The following is a 20,772-nucleotide window of genomic DNA, read 5'->3' on the forward strand; positions in this document are numbered from 1 at the left end:
CTCTCACATGGTTTTTTTCAGTTCGTAACTCAAATCTAAGTCAAGTCAATATTTTCCTATGAGAGCGGTTCATAAGTCAAAATGTTCCTAACTCGGGCCATTCGTAAGTCAAGACCCCACTGTATTTAACCATGAATGTTCCAAGGATAATAAAAGCAAAGTGTGCTGCTTCTACACCACCTCAGAGTGCTTAAAGAACTCTCTTTCTAATATAATTATGAACTGTACACATTATCCCCACCCCCAGGAGCGAGGTATTCAATTTACCAACCCCAGAAGACTGGAAGGCCAAGTCAACCTTGAGCCGGCTACCTGAGCCCATTAGGATTGAACTCAGGTTGTGGGCAGAGTCTTGACCACAGTACTGCAGTGTAACCATTACACCACAAGGCTCCTCTAAAGGAGTAAATTAATCAACATAACAACATAATAAAAACAATGCCCAAAGCAGATGTTTCCTCCTGATTTTGAGAACCCTTCTCTTTTACCTCAGCCAGGCCCATTGCAGATCCCCTGAATCCTTCACATAGCATGGAGGGGGACTAATATGGGGAGCAGATGCATGAAATCTACTACTCTCATTACATGGGTCTAAATCTCTAGCTGCCAATTGATACTTCAAAGGGGAAAATGAAATTATGGGAAAAGAGATACACAACGTCACTAATGGAAGTAGGGCTGGAACTGCAAATGAGATTTTGCATCAAAATAAGACAAATGGCAGCATGGGGATACCTAGCATTAAAATGAACAAATAGCCAGGATCTTGTTAGTTACATCCAATGGAAAAACTCCATCAGTGTAATTTTCAGTGGCAAACTGTTCTTCATTAAGTAGCTGGCACAAGCATTGCAATAGGAAATGCAATGCCTGTGTCCCTCTTAACTTGTGTCAATTCACAGCTGAAAGTCATGTCAATGGAGTTATGCTAGCATAAACATGGTCATTTCTGGTCTTTCAGCACCTTTTTGTTCTTTTCCTGAGTAAATTTATAAGAATATAAATGTTATGGTATGGCACAACAATATTGTCATCAATTGTTTTGATAAACCTATAGTTTTCATTTTGCACAAGGTGAAGAATTGTTCAGTCCAAAATTTAATTCGGACACCACATTTTTTCGGTAAGACCTAAGGACTGGTGAGCATAGGATACCTAAACCAAAAAGGGCCAACAGAGGGAAAATTACACATATTTGGTCATGTCCTTAATGATTGGGTAAGTTTGGGCAAAAGACTTCTGTGATTCAAATATTTTAAGTAAGTTTAATTCAGTTACATTCAGTAAATTTCCTTATTGAATAATTATTTGGTATGAAATTATGTCAGACAGCAGTTAAAAGTCTGGAAAATAGTTCAATCTGAAAATGATAAAACTTTGCAACCAAAAACATATTCTGGTTTAATAAAGGTGGAAGTGAAGGAAAAAACAAAAATCCAGTTCTTAAATGACATACTGTACGACCCCCCCCCATATCCATGGGGGATTGGTTCCAAGCCCCCCAACGCAGATGGTGAAAACCACAGATAATAGTGAATGCTATACAGTGGTGCCTTGCTTTACGATTGCCCCGTTTAACAACGAAACCACATTATGATGAAGCGATCGCAAAACGATGTTTCTTATGGGGGAATTTCACTTTTGCGATTATTGGTTCCTTGCTTCAGGAACCGATTCTTCGCAAAACGACGATTTTCCAACAGCTGATCAGCAGTTTCGAAATGGCCACCGGGTAAACAAAATGGCCCCCTGCTGTTTTCTGGGATGGATTCCTCACTGCACAGGTAGTGAAAATGGCCACCTTATGGAGGATCTTCGCTGACGGTGAGTTTACAGCCCTTTGGAAGGCATTAAACTGGTTTTAATGCACTTCAATGGGTTTTTTCTTTTCGCATTATGACGTTTTCGTTCTACAGCGATTTCGCTGGAATGAATTAACATCGTAATGCGAGGCACCACTGTACATAGAAAGAAAAAGAAATGCTGTAAAAGAAAGAAAAAAATCCAGAAAAAAATTATTTTCACATGCATTACCAGAGGCCATTAGAGGATGACAGAGACCATACTGTGTATTCTTCAAAAACAAGTATTCATAGAATGGAATCTGGATTTTTGATTTTCTGGATTTTTTTCTTTTAATATTCTTAAATATTTTCAGACTGCAGATAAGTGAAACTGTAGATACTGATTCTACGGATATGAGGGTCCTACTGTATTCAAAACCATTTTAGTTTAGATGTTATGATATGATCCAAGAACTGCTAGGCATCCCAAGCTGTTATTTAGGAAGGGCAGGGTAAATGTAGTGCTATAGCTGAATTTAGACAGATTCAGGGAAGCATCCGAAGTTAAATTGTCCAACGGTAGAACAGTGGAATCAAACAGGAGGGGGTGATGCTCTCCACTGCAACCTGCCATTCACCCCTAAACTGTGGCTGGGAAACATATAGAGTTGCATTTTAGTGCCATCATCATCACCATCTTAGAACTATAGAGCTGGAAGGGACCCTATGGATCACTGAGTCCAGCCCCTTTCAAGGAGGCCCAGTGGGGAATGGACCTATGTAGCACACCTTGGAATGTTACATTTCAAAATGAACTTGTTGCATTATACACTGGATTTACCCTTTTGTCTTTAAAGGAAAATGATCAGAATGTACTAATCGGTGTTTCATGTTTTCAAAATCTAATGACATGAAGTATATAAGGATGCATCAATTGGAGCTATTCTGCACTGTGAGCACGTGACTTCCATAAATGTTAGGAACATGTAGAATCCTACTATATTGGAAGGTCCATCCATGTACAGTGCTATTAATACCATTAAGAGTATTAGACAGGCTGGGAATATAGTATAAAAGGATGAGCAGGAATTAGTGTCCAGTTTGATTATTACATTAATATAAAAATGAGGTTGTAAACAGAAAAAAATTACAGGATACAAGATAGGTGTGCAGAGTTAAGACTACAGTATGTATCATTCACCTCCCTAGAATGATTTTGAGGTGCTACAGAAAGGAGGGTTAATGTCAAACTGATATTTCTTTGTTATGTCTTCTGTACTAACATTTTAGAAATGCAACAGATTAAAAAAATAATGAAAATATTCTTTGCCCACTTTTCACATGTTAATAATGAAATAATGATTAATTAAAATAAATTGAAACAAAAATCCATATGACATAACCGAAAAAGGGAGAAAATGCACAACGGAGGTCACCGGTATGACTTTTGCTTGGCATGAGACTTCTAGTACTATGCACAGCTTTCTTTGTAATGTGTTCTATTTTTGGACTGAGAACATTTCTAAAGCTTTGGAGAAGCATACAGTGCAAAGTTCTCGGTCTCCAAGATTTCATAAATCAATAGTTATCATTACAGCAATGTTGATATTCCAACTTCTTATCTCAGAGTTTCTTCTTCTCTACAATAGTTTTACAGTTTTTAGAATCTCGTTTCTCCCATCTTCACCTATTGACTTCTAAAATTCTACTCTATCGTATGCATCAAAATGCCACATAAAATATTGATGCACATGCATGTACACATAGATGCAGACAGAGAAGCATCAGTTTCACCTATGTTCCCAAGAGCCAGGTGTTTTTTTTTTTCACACAGGGATGAATATTCGCTTTAAATAGATGAGGTAAAGTCTGGATATCATATCTTCCCATCTGCTGCTGTAACAATATACTTGTTCTCCTTGTGCTGTGATAGCTTTTGTACATTCCAGATTGTGGTATAACTTGAAGTCTCCTAGCCCAGAGGTTGTCAACCCCCGCAACCCGGTGTCGTTCTGTGGCCTGAGCTGGACTGGGCCACGGAGACAGGCCTCCCGCCCCCCTGCATGCACTCACCTCCTCACAGCTGCTTTGCGCACATATGTGCACGTCAGCGGTGGCATGAGCAATCCCCCACCCCTACATGCATGCACCCGAGCGAAGGTATGGGCGCATATACATGGGCGTGCAGGTGCTTCTGCGCATGAGCAAAGGGGTGGGGCACTCACGCTGGTGCTGGTGGGTGCACGCGCCCCCACCGCTTTGCGCATGTGTCTGTTTGAGAGAGGATCTGCGCAAATGCGGGGGTGTGGGTATGTGCCTTGCCTTCCTCAGAGGCTCAGCTGGTCCACTGTCCCGAAAAGGTTGGGGACCGCTGTCCTAGTCAACTGAGACAGTTGTTTTCTTCTTAGAATACAAACATTTCTATAACGTCTGAGTACAACTAGAGCAGTATTTGAATAGGCTGTTTTGAAGTTGGTTACCAGCCTTTCCCATGTGGTGTAGTGGATAGAGTGACAGACTAGGACTCTGCAGAGCAGAATTCAAATCTCCATTGGGCCATAGAAATTCACTGGGGGACTGAGGAACTGGTACAACCACTCCTTAAATACCTCATTTACTTTCAAAGCTCTATTACGGCCACAATAAGTCAGTTCCAACTTGACAGCACAGAAAACACAGACACCAATCTTCAGGTGCATCTGCATTACACAGTTATGGATGTTTGACAACATCAAAATTGCCATCACTCGGTCCCCAGTAATGGTGGTATTTGTAGTTTCATGAGGTAATTAGGATTCCTTGCTGTAGTTCAGGGAAATGTACTAGAGCTCTACGGCACAGAATTCTAAGTGCCCCACCAAACTAGAAATCCCAAGGGAACCTAGTGGTTGAAATTGTATCAAATTAATGTATCTATATATCGTGGATGCATGGTAAAGGCCAATCAGAAAAGTGTATATAATGATACAGTACATAAAATGTGAACTAGCTCTATATGGCACTGGTTTTGTAGATATCATAACTGCCGCCTAGAGTGGTTGAAATGACCAGATAGGCAGGGTATAAGTAGAATAAATGAATAAATGAATGAATGAATGAATGAATGAATGAATGAATGAATGAATGAATAAATAAATAAATAAATAAATAAATAAATAAATAAATAAATAAATAACAAGAACCAATATATATTTTATATCAAACATTTAGAAAGAAAAAATAAGCAGCAGTCCCACCCCCTCCTCTGCTCTGGGACGAATGCACATCAGACCAGTTTAGCTTAGACAAGGAATGCACTTTGAAACACCACCAAATGACTTAGTTATGGTTTATAAACAGAAACAAAGAAAATTCACTCTAGTTTGCAATTTGTTGCACAGTATGGAGTCTGCCATTACATCACATTCAACTGATAGAATAATAAAAATTATATTCTTTCTTCTCATTTCAAGCCTTCTTGTGCTCTTGCTTTTGTCACAGTGACAAATAATACCATTAAGAAGCTTGTGTCTACAAAAGCAACCCCATCCCAATATAATCAACTATGGAAAGGAAAGTCTGCAGCCAGAATCATTGGCCCCTTGTTATCAAGAAGCAGCTCTCTTGTCAGGTCAGAAAGTCTGATGTTTGAACATCCTCCTAACACCCTTATAAAACTTTATAGACCTCTAGGTAAAATCAGAAGCCTGCACATGTCACAGATTTATATATCCCAAGAGGGTTAAGTCCAGTATGACCCAGAGGAGTATTTTGCATGTTGCATAGTTTACTCTCTTCTTCTGAATATATTCTGGATTATTTACTCCATACAAGAGAGAGAAGCTGAATGTTCAGAACAATCTCAATTTTCTTCTTTTATTGAACAAGCACAGGCAAGGAGATTTGTGGCTGTGATATCGTTCTCAAAAAGTTAGAATTACAAACTCAATATGATATATTTGAACTTAATGAAATGTTTGGGTATACCAAATTAAAACATTGAATAATAGGAACTTAATTAAAGTATTCCATGTTCTCAACAAAAATTAATTAATTTTGTTAATTTAAACTAAATTAAATAACTCTCAAACGAGTTACATTAACAAACAAATCTTAACAAAGCATAAATAAATAAATGGAAATAAGTGAAATAAGAAATAAACAAATAAATTATATAATCACATCAGCATACAATTTTAATATTGTAAAAGACAGATCAGCGTAAGATTTTAATATTGTAAAAGTACCTCTCACTCAGAGCAGAGTCTCCTTCTCTCTACAGGTGCTGCTTGCCAACCTATCTTTTCAGACCGTTATGTATTTCCTTTTTGACAACATTATCTCTTCAATTGTCAACAATATTTTTTGCTATGTTGGTAAGTTTACATCAGTTGTGAACCTGGCAAGGCTGCCACTATGGCAGATGGTAGATTTAGTTTAGACTAATCTGGCATTGCATCTGTGAGGTAAGTGAGATATGGTCCCTGTGAGCTAATGAAGGAGTATGTTATTGATCTGGTAATTTGCCATGTTAGTAAATGCCATCTACTGGCCATATGGACACATTGCAGGGTTTCACACCATACAAGCTAACTTACTATACTATTTCAATATTGTGATATTGAATATACTATGTATATTATGATATTGAGACTCTCAGTATATGACATCATTACTAGTGAATGCAGCTGAATAACAGAAATTCATTAGTAATTTGAAATGCTTGCAGGGCTTGAAATAAATTGAGAGTCATGCCGTATGGTCACAGCCACCTGCATGAAGCAAAAATGCAAATAGCTATGACTCCTAAGACCTGAAGTGAGAGCAGCAGATGGCATTAGTAAGCCTTGCACACAACCTACACACGTTACTTGCACATAAGATTTTTACACAGCCCATACAGTCTTTTTTCTAAGAATTCTAAAAACTCTTGTTTTGATCTGTTTTCAAAGAGTTAGCTGCTATGATTGCAGATGTGCACTAGAATATGCAATGACTATATTTTCAAAAGATTGCATTAAGTAACGAACAAAGTGCTCACTTCCTACCCTAACTGAATGTCTTGGTTAGATGCTCACTCATTAGTGGGTGGGGAGTGTTTGGGGAATTTTATGTGTGTGCATGTGTCTGGTCTCTGGGTGTCTGTGAATTTCATTGTATGGGTATACTGTGTATATACTTACAATGACAATAAATAAATAAATAAATAAATAAATAAATAAATAAATAAATAAATAAATAAATAAATAAATAAAATTAGCACCAGGCAGATAATGAAGGAGTCAGGTGCCTCCAACCACCACCAACTGGATATACCAACTGGGTATAGTCTATCAATGTGACACATGATGAAGACCTGAGGGAAGAAAACCCTAACAAGGAGGGGTTTGAGAAACACAGTTTCCAAAATGAAATGTCGTGTTTCTTTCAAAGGAAAAGCAGGTCTTTGTTTGTTTGTCTGTTTGTTTGTTTTTTGGAAGCAGATGATGTTGCTCTGGCAATTATGTTCATTTCCAACTGTAATTTAAAATAGCAGGGAGGGAGCTGCCAAGGGCATTAAAGGAGGTACAGTATCAGAAACCTGTTCTTTTCCCAGAAGCCCAACTGTGAAGGGGCCAGAAACCCCCCTCCTTTTGTCAAGAGAATGATTGGTTCAGTCCTATGATGTAACAGCCATTTCTTTCTCACCTATTCAGGAACCTTGACTAGTTCATACACTGTAGGCTTGGCTGTTCATTCATGTGTCTTTCTAATTAATCTGTTAATGTGTTTATTAATTTAATGTGTCTATTAATTTAATTTAATGCATCTGTTATGTGGCAGTAAGGTGCTAAAAAATAATCCAAAAACTATTATGGCAGATGGTTTGTTGACAACATAAAGAAAAACATTCCTGAATTATTATTATTATTATTATTATTATTATTATTATTATTATTATTATTATTATCATCATCATCATCATCATCATCATCATCATCATCATCATCATCATCATCACCATCACCATCACCATCATCATCATCATCTGCTGTCTGTAGTTTGTGTGACTGAGGACTTTTAACTCTCTGATACAAGTCAATATCTAAGTTAGACCCTATCAGAAAACATAGCAAAAGGGAAATAGAAATGAAAGGGGGTGGGGTGGGGAAATTATGCAAGAACAGACCTACTTAATGTCTTGTGGGGGACATCCCACTACTGGCACCAATAACTATCAGGGTTAAAAACAATTTGGTGCAAAGCATGGTTGTCTAAAAGAAGCAGCTTTATTTCAAGGTTGTTTTTCTAAAATGTGTTATATACCGTCTGATAACTACACCTAAATGATTAAGGAAAAATATTTGGAAGAGAAAAATAAACAAACATACGCAGCAAGTCTTTTCATATGGAATATATTAATGTCCCCTCCCCACAGAAAATGTCAAAATATAACTGTTTTAGAGCTTTTTCTCTTATGAATGTTTTGTCTTTTGACTTTGACAAAGATGTGTGTTCATTTTACCTTTATCTCTCTGTCCTACTTTGTTCCAGGCGCTTAAGTGCTTTGAGTCAAAGTATGACCTGTCAAAATTCAGAACGCAGGCAAGATTTTTTATTACTATTGTTATTATCTTATTTCTACCTGCCTTGGAATGTTATCGCCTTTTCCACATTCAGACTATCTCACAGGTTTTAAAAGGATAGATTTTAAATAGTCATGGATGGTTCCTGTCGTATGTCTCACTATAGAGATAGTGTTCAAGTTATGGGCAGCTCCTGGAAGTTAATGGAATTCATATAGTATTTCTGGAAAACATATATTTCAAATTTTAATGCCTGTGCCATTTTCCTGCCTGTAACACTGTAACTTTCTGAAAGTGTGGGCATGAAATGCAAAGATGCATGATATAAGAAAGGTATGTGTTTACCAGATGTATTGAATCAAGACCTAATTATTCACTGCTTGAAAAGCCTAACTGGAGTTGTCAGATTGCAACCTGGAGATTATAATTATACTTGTAAATTCATAATTGAGAAAAGAGGCTTGGCAATGGTGTTGTCTTCTGCATACTTTCCCATCATTCTTTTGTCTGCCCTACTTCTTCACCCACACAAGTGGTCTCCCTGTATCCTCACACAAACAGGAGGGTAGCTAAAGGATCAAGGAAAAGAACGCACAAGAGATCTATCTGATGAGCATGCTATTTCAAATAATTAAAAAAATATAGTAAAAACTGTGGATTGCAGGTTTGCTGAGACAAGGAAAACAACTAGCAGCACACATAGAAGAAAGGGGCAGGGAAATACCAATTGAACAATGACATAAATGCAATGATGTATTTCCTATTTTCTTCTAAGAGGTTTAGAAACATGTTTTTAATTTCACAAGAATCAAAGGGTATAAGTGGGGCTAAGACATAGATGGCGAACCTATGGCACATGTGCCACAGCTGGCATGCGGAGCCCTTTCTGCCAGCACGCAAGCCATAAGTTGCGGGATCGCTACTCTGCCCCCCTGTGCAGCCAAACCTGAGAAGGTGGCTGTAGCCGCGGTGCTGGTGTTTCAGCAGGCAGATCCGGAGCAGCTGGTGCTGGTGGCGGATCCAGAGTGGCGTCTCGAGGCACCTCCATGCCTGGGACTCCCCCTTCTGGCGCCACCTCTGGTTCCGCCGCCGCCATTCTTCCCACTGGGCTTTGTCTGGCTTTTTTTCAGTTTGGGCACATGAGCCCCAAAAGGTTCGCCACCACTGGAAGAGATAGTGGCAAACCCACTATCAGTTAACTGCACGTCACTTTCTTATGTATCTGCACATCAATATTCTTTTGATACATTTACAATCTGCATTTCCTCCATCGAGCTGAAGCTGACAAACAGGCCTTTCTTCTATCCATCTTATCTTCACAACCATCTGTTAATGTAGATCAGGCTAAGAGGATGTAACCAGCACTAGGTCATGTGATGAGTTTCATGGCCAAGTAGAGATCTGAACCGAGGTCTCCTGAGTTTCTAGTTCAACACTCTAACCACAATACTACACTGGCCCTCTTCCCTTCGTCCTTGTAATACCTAGCTACATATATTTTGTGTCAGAACATTGTCACATGATGCACATTCCTACTTCAGTCTCAGACTGTTGGCTGTAGTGGATGAGAGGTTGATGAATTAATGTTGGGACAAAAAGCTCTATTCAGTCATTCTGAAGTCCACAACCATCAACACGGTTTCAGGGGAGAGGCTATCCCCACCTCTTCCCTTCCCTGAGTCTGAAGAGGAGAGGCTCCTGCTCACAAGTAGGCAAAAGACAGCCAATTGTTTTTCTCCTTTTCCTCCAATCCCAGACAAACTGATTCAGTTCTAAATCAGTCCATGGTCAGTAATGGAATGGATCAGCATGAACAAACTGAGGCTTAATCCACACATGACAGAAATGCAGTTGAAAGACAGACCAGGGAATATGGTCCAACCTGGATCCCAGTTGCATTCCCCTTGAAGACTCAGGCTTGCAGCTTAGGTGTGCTTATGGTTTCATTCCTAAGCCTGACTGCTCTGGCCTTGGCAGTGGCCAGGTATGCGTTTACACAATTTAAATTAATGTACCAGCTATGGCTGTTCCTCAAAATCTCTGATCTGACCATGCTGACATGCTTTAGTAACATCCTGTTTGGATTAGGTAATGAGCTCCATGTGCAACTGCCTTTGAAAAGTGTCCAGAAACTCCAGCAAACCCAGAACACTGCAGATGGACTCCTGACTGGAGGTGGTGACAGGAAGAACAGAAACTCCTTGATATGACAGCTTTGCTACCTCCCAGTCTGTTTTAGGCACAATTTAAAGCAGTGGTTCTTAACATTTTTGAAAGAAAAGCCCCCTTGACCCATTGAGGAAGTTAGCATCGCCCCCCCTCCCCACAGTGATGATACCTTTATTTATTTATTTATTTATTTATTTATTTATTTATTTATTTATTTATTTATTTATTTATTTATTTATGACACTTAAATCCAATGACCCCTGAAAACAAAATTGAATTCCAAGAAAATGAAATGCCCCCCAAAAAGTAACATTTAATGATCTAGTTGCAAGTGAATTTTAAGACTCAAAAAGAAATATAAAAAGGGCATAAAAACAAATGCAGGAACCAAAAATTTCAAGACAAAAAGTCTGAAACTAAATTAAAATTGGAGGAAAATATATATTCATGCACACTATAAAAAGGCTGCAGCCATCTTCATAGGTTTGGCTTGCTCCAGTGCCCCCCTACCGCCCGCCTTCTGCTCCAGCGACCCCACGCCGCCCCTTTTCATTCTACCGCCCCCCTGAATAATGAAATTGTCCCCTGGGGGGCATTATCGCCCACGTTAAGAACCACTGATTTAAAGCACTGGCTTTGACCTATAAAGACCTAAACAACTTGGGTCTAGGCTAATATGAATGACTTATACGAGCATCCTTGTTTAAGGCTGAATAATGTTGATCTGTGTTTCTTAACTTGAGGAGATATAACATTTAAACTATATTTTTGGATGTTGGGGACCGTTTTTAACTAGAAATTTAGCACTGTGCAATTTTTTTCATTAGACCATCCTCCTAACAGCTCTGAAAGGAGGATTCCCCAGTAAACGTACAGCAAGAATGCTGAAAGTGTCTGTAGAGATATAATAATAAAGAGATATAATTATAATAATAATTGCAAAGTGATAAAGGAGAACAACAACAACACCAAATAAAAAGCAAGATATGTCTTCTGTAAGATGCAAGAAATAATAGGACTGAAAACAAAATTAGGAATGCCGAAAGATTACTAGGGAGTACTCAAGCTTCAGTAGTGGCCAGGATTTGCATAGTTAAAACTAGTGTGCCAGGTGTGCCCATTCCTGAAGAGGTCTGATCTGGCCATGGTGACACATTCTTTACTTAGATCCCGGCTGGATTACGGCAACACATTGTATATGGGGCTACCTTTTGAACGCGTTTGGAAACTTCATCTGGTCCAAAAGACGGGACATAGACAGATTGCTAACAGCTGGTCAGAGGGATCACAGGATTTATGTTACATCTGTTTCACTGGCTGCGGATCTGTTTCTGGACACAATTCAAAGTCCTGTTTTTAACCTTTTTAAGCCCCAAAAGGCTTAGGCCCAAGCTATTTTAGGGACTGCATCTTCCTTTATGAACCTGCCTGGGTATTATGATCACCAAGGGAAGCCTTTCTCTTGGTCCCACCACCTTCACAGGTATGTTTGGTGGAGAAAGGAGAGAGGGCCTTCTCTGTTGCTGCTCCCAGACTCTGGAACGCCAGCTGGCCCCATCTTTGCTGTCCTTCTGTAAGCAAGTAAAGACCTTTCTCTTCAGGCAAGCTTTCCCTGAGTGAATGGCTGCTGCGTGGGGTTTTGAAAGGATTGCTGTACCTCACAACACTGAATGTGTTTTGGTGTTGCTTATGTTTTTTAGTATTTTATTCATTTGATACTTTTAGATTTGATCCTGTTACTAGATTAAACACAGTCTTAATTACTATAAGCTGCCTTGGGTCTTTTTTAAGGAGGAAGGTGGGTTAAAATATTTGAAATAAATACGCAAGTATGTATGTATGTATGTATGTATGTATGTATGTATGTATGTATGTACGTACGTACGTACGTACATATGTATGTACGTACGCGCGTGCCTGCGTGCGTGCACGCACACACACACACACAGACACACACTTTAAAGCTGTGAAAAAGTTTACGGTACTGTGGAACAGTAATGTCACTCCTCCTGAGGTGATTCAGTCTAATTCGAGCCAGAATGTTCAAGTATTATAACAATATTTATAACAATTCAGCAAAATTCTGTTTCACAGTTCTTCAAATGTACACAGCAATTTCTGGAGGGAGAAAAAAGGAAGGTGTATCACACCATCTGTTGAATTTTTTAAAAAACATTTTTAATTAATTTTCCAATCTATCTATGTTGTTTGTGCTTGTCAAACATCGTGTTACATACTTGCTTGCAATTATTTGTTTTTTTACATCTCAGTGTCTTCCCGATTATCCCGCCAAATTCCAACCATCTTTCAAACCATTCAAATACAGATTTTAGTATATAATATAACTATTATCATAATATTACTCTCATATTATATAAAATTTCCTGGATCGAACCGGGGTGGCCGCCGCCCGCCGTGATCAACAGGCTTTCTCCCCCAGTTCACCACTCCTCCGGGGTGGTTCCGACACCCTACAGTGTCCCAAAACGGGTCAGAATTCAGCCCAGGGGACAGAGCTCTGCCCTCCTGCTGCTGTCTCATCGCGACATCAAGCCGGAACCATCTGCTGAATTTTAAAAGCGATTTTTTTAAAAAGGAAAAAAAAAAGGGGGGGGTTGGCTGCTTTTCAGGAGCATAACCCCTAACAGCAATCAAAATCCTGAACAAACAAATTAAAATCTGGACTGAAATGTTGTCTGCATCATATTGACAAACTGCAAATCCCTTCTCAATGGAAGGGCAAACACACACTGGGAATCTACTTTGATATGCCAATCATTCCACTTGTGACAAATGGTTTATACATTATGGACCAAGACAAATGAAGCTCTATTTTTTTAACTCAGGAGCATGTAATCTTTGCTTTAAGATGTAGAAGTGAAAGAAGCTATGGTGACTCGCTCAGAGACACAATGGTGAGCAGTAAGAAATCCACAGCAATTTTTCTTTGGTAGATAATGTTTGAACATATTTAAGGGGGAAACGGTGAGAGATTCTTTCAATTGCAAGAAGCAAAATCCCTGCTATTTTAAAATTTCTGTTATACTCTTTGTGCTAAATATTATGAATATTTTCCACCTTCCTTCTTTATGTAAGAGGGAAATAAGGCGTTCAACTAAGACTGTGTCTTGAGATTTCTGGTGCTGAAGTTTGGACACAGCAGGAAATGGGACACAGCAGGAGAACGTAGTGCCTTATGTATCTGCAAATGGGGCTGGTATTAAACAGGTGAAATGAACACAGATGTTAAACACCACCACCACCATCACTCATAACTGTCTTTATTTTCATACACTGATGTCCCAAATAGTGATGTTCAGGGAATAAAGGAAGACAACCAGCACTTTGAAATCTGAACATTAACATCTTTTAAAAAGCAATTTGCTTGTATCACCCAGTTAGTGAAAAGTGATTAATCAGTTTGGTGAAAATTAAATTATGTAAATTTTCTCCAAAATTTTTACTAAGTAACACATTAATTTTTTTGGAATATCAATTAAAGTAATGAATTAAAAGAATGTGAAACATTAATTTTTATTCAATGTGTTCCTGGAGTTTTTAAAAAACAGATTAGGTGTAACAAATTACTTTTTTTTAACTTATTACTTCCAAGTTCCTGGCAAGATAAGAGATCCCTGCATATAACTGGACTCTCTAAGACATGTACAAAAATATTCTAGTCTCCTACATGAAGACTAGCCCAATAGAGATCAATAACTGGGCAGTTAATCTGAAAGTCTGCCCCCTGTTTCCCCATTCAGTCCAGGATGTTGTATGAATAAACTGACTGGGGAGGACTCATGCCCATACACACCCATTCTCAAAAGACGAGCTCAATAATAAAGTACAGTAGAATGCCCCTATCCATTGGGGATTGGTTCCATGGATACTGAAAATGGCAGATAATGGCAAATGCCAAATATATGAGGGTTCTACTGTACTTTATTATTGAGCTACAGCTCCTTTTCTGTGAATGTGTATATATATATAAGTTCAAATCTCCAGGGCTGGATGAACTGCATCCAAGCGTATTGAAAGAATTGGTTGAAGAACTCTCAGAACCGCTGTCCATTATTTTCTTGAAATCATGGGAAATGGGTAAGGTGCCAGGCGATTGGAGGTCTAGTACTGTCTCCATCTACAAAAAAGGGTAAGAGGAACCTGGGAACTACAGACCAGTCAGCCTGACACCAATCCCAAGGAAAATTCTGGAACAGATTATAAAGCAGTCACTCTGCAAGCACCTGGAAAATAACACAGTAATAACTAGAAGTAAGGCAATGAAACCACCAACATTAACAACAAGTACACAGCTAAAGAGATTTAGCTTAATTAACTGAGTAAGTGGGAATCTAGGAACAGAAGCTTGCCCATAGTTGCCCACTCATGTACCAGCTAGATCTCACCCAGTCTAGAATAGGAAAGGGGTGGATGTTGGGAACTACAGTTTGTCTCCTTCGCCTAGTGGAATGGCTTCTCTAAGGAGACGCATTCCTGACAGCCACATTGACTAAAAACAGGTCTTGGGATGTGCATGTACTTTTAGGCAAATTATTCATATAATCATCAACATAGGTTCTGATGGGCCCTTATGCAGTATTTATTTATGGGCTCTTTCCCAATTTAGTCTCAATGTATGACAGTATCCAATTTTATACCTCTTCTTGGTGATGAAGCTCTAATATATTTCAGTGCAAATTCAATTAAAGTGCTTTATCCTTGCGGGGGGGGGGGGGAATAAAACAAAAACCTCAAGCAGGAGGAAAGCCTTCCATTCCACAAACAGGCAGACTGTGGCCTATTATTTTGTCACCTGACATGAGCCTTGATGGCCAGTAAAGATATATACTGGTTTGGGGAAAAAAGTTCCCAAATAAAACCGAGCAAGGATTACTTCTAGGGGATGTGGTGGCACTGCTGGTTAAAACCACAGAAACCTCTGTGGTTTAACCCACTGCAAGGTCGGAAGACCAGCAGTTGTAAGATAAAATCCATGTGATGGACTGAGCTCCCGTCACTTGTCCCAACTCTTGCCAACCTAGCAGTTTGAAAGCAGGGTAAAATGAGAGTAGATAAATAGGTACCACCATGGTGGGAAGGTAACAGCGTTCCGTTTCTAGTCGCGCTGGCCACATGACCATGGAAACTGTTTATGGCCAAACGCTGGCTCTATGGCTTGGAGACGGCAATGAGCACTGCCCCCTTAGAGTCGGACACAACTGGACTAAATGTCAAGGGGAACATCAAGGGGAACCTTTACCTAAGGATACTTCTACATGGTTCAAGTTATGCTTAGGCTGATGATGGTATCCCTACAAATCAAAGAAGTCTGCTTTGGCATTGTGAGACCATTCATAAAATGTTGAAATTAAACAAAAATACTTGACACCAATTGTTGCAGCAAAAGAGTGACGTTCCAAAGCAGAAGGAGATTGAAAGCCAAAGCCACAAGAAAAGCCAAAGCATTTTCTTGCTTTTGACATTAAGTAGCTACAAAGGGTCTTCATTAAACTTTGGATTAAGTGCATATATTAGAATGTGGTATGGATGAATGAACCTATTGTGGAGGCTTCAAATGACAGGTCAAAGATATGCTATGTTGTTTATTTTTTAAGTATCTCTACTGGCCTTTTCTACAGAACTGTTTTCCCCCCTTTTTGTGGGTTCCTACGTATGTTCCAGAGTAGAGATGGGCAGAAACTGCTGATTTGTGGTTTCTGCCAGCTCATTTATTGGCTGAACGAGAGTGGGCACCTATTCAAGAGGCAGCACCCAGAGGAGGCAGGGCAAGGAAGCCAGGCTAGTGTATCAGAGTGGACTACTCTCTTCCTTCACTGGAGGAAGTGGGGCTCTGAAGTGCTGAACACCTCTTTTGCTGATAAAGTAACCAGCATGAACTGAACTCTGCAGTACTCTCGTTGGACTAAGTGAATGGGCAGCCTTGGACAAACTGAGAAGAGATACTGAGGGGACATTTTTGGGGGATATTGAGGGGACATTTCCAACACACATTTTCCCTTAGCACAGTGTTGGAGGATGGAGGGAGAGAATGGAGGAAGCTGGTAGGACTTTGCATGCAACTAAAAGTACACCACACTCTCAAAGTTGATGTCACTGCAGAGTACCACCCCTCATCTCTATAGCCTTTTATTTTCCATGATATCAACTTCTTTCTCAATCCAGAAACACACAAATATTTTTAAAAACTAAAGAATAAAATTGTTTCAGGGCACCTCCAGATCCACCTGGGCTGATATGGTCCTGACTTGTACGGCAAATATTTGGATACAAATTGGATTGGAAGATATTAACACACCACAATAGCAAGCTACCACACTTTTGTTGCCAAGGCAATCACATTGACAATAAAAATTATCTGTTATTACTGGTCTTCCAAGCTAGTACACATTTCTACCATAGCTTAGCTAAGAACATCAGCACCTATCCAGATGAAAACATACCAATACAATTAACTGAAAAGTTAGGTTTATTAATAAACTATATAGAACATAGAGCTACAGTTGAAGAAATAAACAAATGTTTAATTCTAACTTCTACTAGGATGTTGATTTTTTTCCTAAGATCTGCCCCAGCTTTGGAACAGGCTTTGTCCTTATGTCACAGGTTTTATCCATATGAAGATCTACCAGCTGAATCAAACCTGAAGCATCTTATCTTCCTGATAGTATGTGCAGCCTTTAATCCTGAGATCTTTCTTCATAACTGAAGGCCCTTGAAATTTAGTTTAACATTTATGGGGATGTGAAATCAAAACAGTATTATAGAATGCTTCAGGCTATCAAGGGAAATGAAACAAAGGTCAGTTGATGATTGCATACATGCCATTTTGCCTCCATGAAGAAACACAGGTTGGGTGCCTAGATCAAATAAGTCCAATATAATTTCTATCATTTAACTTGACTCTCACAGAAGCAGACAAACATGGCTGTCTGGCTACTGTCACATCTAATTTGACTCTAGTACAGGGAGCTATTGCTAACCTGTGCTGGATTATGGAGAAAGCCAGAGAGTTCCAGAAAAATATCTACTTCTGCTTCATTGACTACGCAAAAGCCTTTGACTGTGTCGACCACAGCAAACTATGGCAATTTCTTAAAGAAATGGGAGTGCCTGACCACCTTATCTGTCTTTTGAGAAACCTATACGTGGGACAGGAAGCAACAGTTACAACTGGGTATGGAACAACTGATTGGTTCAGAATTGGGAAAGAAGTACGACAAGGCTGTATATTGTCCCCCAGCTTATTTAACTTATATGCAGAATACATCATGCGGAAGGCTGGACTAGAGGAATTCCAAGCCGGAATTAAGATTGCTGGAAGAAATATCAACAACCGCCGATATGCAGATGATACCACTCTGATGGCAGAAAGTGAGGAGGAACTAAGGAACCTTGTAATGAGGGTGAAAGAGGAGAGTGTAAAAACGGTCTGAAACTCAACATCAAAAAAACTAAGATCATGGCCACTGGTCCCATCACCTCCTGGGAAATAGAAGGGGAAGATATGGAGTCAGTGTCAGATTTTATCTTCCTGGGCTCCATGATCACTGCAGATGGAGACAGCAGCCATGAAATTAAAAGATGCCTGCTTCTTGGGAGGAAAGCAAAGACAAATCTTGACAGCATCTTAAAAAGCAGAGACATCACCTTGCCAACAAAAGTCCGCATGGTCCAAACTATGGTTTTTCCTGTCATGATGTATGGAAGTGAGAGCTGGACCATAAAGAAAGCTGACCCCGAAGAATTGATGCCTTTGAATTGTGGTGCTGGAGGAGACTCTTGAGAATCCTCTGGACTGCAAGGAGAACAAACCTATCAGTTCTAAAGGAAATCAACCCTGAGTGCTCCCTGGAAGGACAGATCCTGAAGCTGAGGCTCCAGTACTTTGGCCATCTCATGAGAAGAGAAGACTCCCTGGAAAAAAACTTGATGTTAGGAAAGTGTGATGGCAGGAGGAGAAGGGGACGACAGAGGATGAGATGGCTGGACAGTGTCTGCAAAGCAACCAAGATGAATTTGACACAACTCCGGGAGGCAGTGGAAGATAGGAGGGCCTGGCATGCTCTGGTCCATGGGGTCACGAAGACTCGGACACAACTAAACGACTAAACAACAACACAGGGAGCTGCCTGATAGTCTAGAGTTTTAAGAAGGACATTGTCTTAAGACTACTCCATGCTGGAGTACATAACACAGTACTTTTCTTTGGGAGAACTCTACATACAGCTGAGCACTTGACAACCCTTGGCATTGGAAGATTAAGGACATGGCAAACACAGATTTGTAAATCAACTGAGTATCCTGAGTTACCATCAGAAACTAATGAGGAAAATGAAGCTATCAACAGACGCAGCCCAAGTCCAAATTATGCCTCCCATGGCAATTTGTGTAATTTATTTTGTTAATTTCAATGCTTATGTCCCAAGTCTCCTCACACAGATTTAGACAACAATAAAGTATAGAACAACAACTAACATGTTACTGTGCTGTAAATCTAAAGTAGGCAATCTCATTCCATCTAATATCACCCAACAGAAGGGCAAAAATTGTCCATGCCATTGTGTAGGTTTAGTTTACTGTTCAGAATAATATAGAGCCAGGGACTTTCAAACTGCAGGCCAATATTTCAGTCATTCCTTTAATACGGTGTATTTCATTTGTTCAACAGGAAGCATGAAATGCCACTAGTAGTGATCTTAGCTTTCACACAGGATGCCTTTATATGAAATGAATAAACTACAGTAGTGCCTTGAGCTACAAACTTCATTGGTTCTGGAAGATGGCCGTAACTCAAGTTGGTTGTAACTCAAAGCACCATTTCCCATAGGAATACATTGAAACCCCATTAATCCATTCCGACCGAACCCTCCCCCCACTGAAAAAGAAAAAAACACTGCAAGACCTATCAGAAATGCTATTGATACATTCCGGCCAGAAAAAAACAACACCAAAAAGCAAAGAAACATTGCAAAACCCATCAGAAAAGTGATTGAGCCGTTCCGGATGGGGAAAAAAAGAGCAAAAAGCAAACAAACACTTCAAGACCCGTCGGAAACGCGATTGATTCATTCCGGCCAGAAAAAAAAACACACCGAAAAGCAAACAAACACCACAAGATCCATCACAGCACAGAAACATAAACCCCCCAGCCCAAACCTACGCTGCAAACCCCTGTACTCACTCAGAACAGGCAACTTAAAAAGCAGAAAGCAGCACCAGGCAGTCTGAAGCCTCCTTTGAATGCACACTATCTAACCCAGGGGTCAGGGTATTTTTTTACCTTTTTACCCCCCCCCCAAAAAAAAATTATACAAGCCAACATTACCCACTTTATTTGAAAGGAAGGAAATGATACAGTATTTGATGAAGCCACCCTTTTTCCTGCCTTTATTCAAGCCTTGCCTGTTCTTTTCATAGTTTTGAGTCAATCTCTCTCTCACACACACACACACGCACACACACACACACACACACACACAAACACACATCCACCCACCCACCCCCCTCCACCTTTTTTCCTGCCTTAATTCAAGCCTTGCCTGTTCTTTTTTTCAAAGAACCCTCCATTTTCTACATACATTTTAAAAAGCTTGATGAAGCCCTCGGTCTATCTCACCTTCCTTCCCTCGTTAACTTGATCCTTTCCTGTCTCCTGCTGATTGCAGTCATTTCCGCAGGAAGCAGTCATTCACAAATCCTCGGATTGATTGATTCCCTGGGGCTATTTCACAGCTGTAATCAATCAAGCAGGCTTATCTCCGATCTCTGAAAGGAGGATTTACAAGTGTCCTGCTGCAACCAAGGAAGTAACAGGGGGAGGTGGCTTACAATTTGAGGTTTGGCTGCAGGGGGTGGGGGTGGGAGGGACGGGGATAGCGCTCTGCTCATTATCCCCAGGATTTTCACTTTTACCCCATTTGGGGTAATTTACCCCTTTTCCCTGGCCACTGCTGTAACCGCTGAGGTGAAAGAGCTACAAAGAATCAGACTCTTCGCTGACCAATGGTTAACGGTTTAAATTCCTAGCCTTTTTTCCAGTCATAACTCAAAGCTCTGGCCACAAGTCAAAGCAAAATTTTGCGGTTGGAGATGGCTGTAACTCGAAATGGTCACAAGTCAAGATGTTTGTAAGTTGAGGCACCACTGTAAATGTAAATGGTTGTGATTGTATGGAAGAATGTTCCAAGGACCACAGCATTTTTCAAATCTCACCCTCTGTGTGGAGCAATTAAAAGAGGGAGATAAAAGGTCAG

At 39.8% G+C, this 20,772-nt stretch overlaps 1 protein-coding gene across 2 annotated transcripts in view; it reads right to left on the reverse strand.

Moving 5' to 3' along the window:
- Positions 1-20,772, reverse strand: part of SPOCK1 (SPARC (osteonectin), cwcv and kazal like domains proteoglycan 1) — a 646,684-nt gene that overhangs the window by 222,932 nt on the left and 402,980 nt on the right. The window lies entirely within an intron of this gene.

This window comes from Pogona vitticeps, chromosome 2 (genome assembly GCF_051106095.1).
Source record: "Pogona vitticeps strain Pit_001003342236 chromosome 2, PviZW2.1, whole genome shotgun sequence".
NCBI lineage: Eukaryota > Metazoa > Chordata > Lepidosauria > Squamata > Agamidae > Pogona > Pogona vitticeps.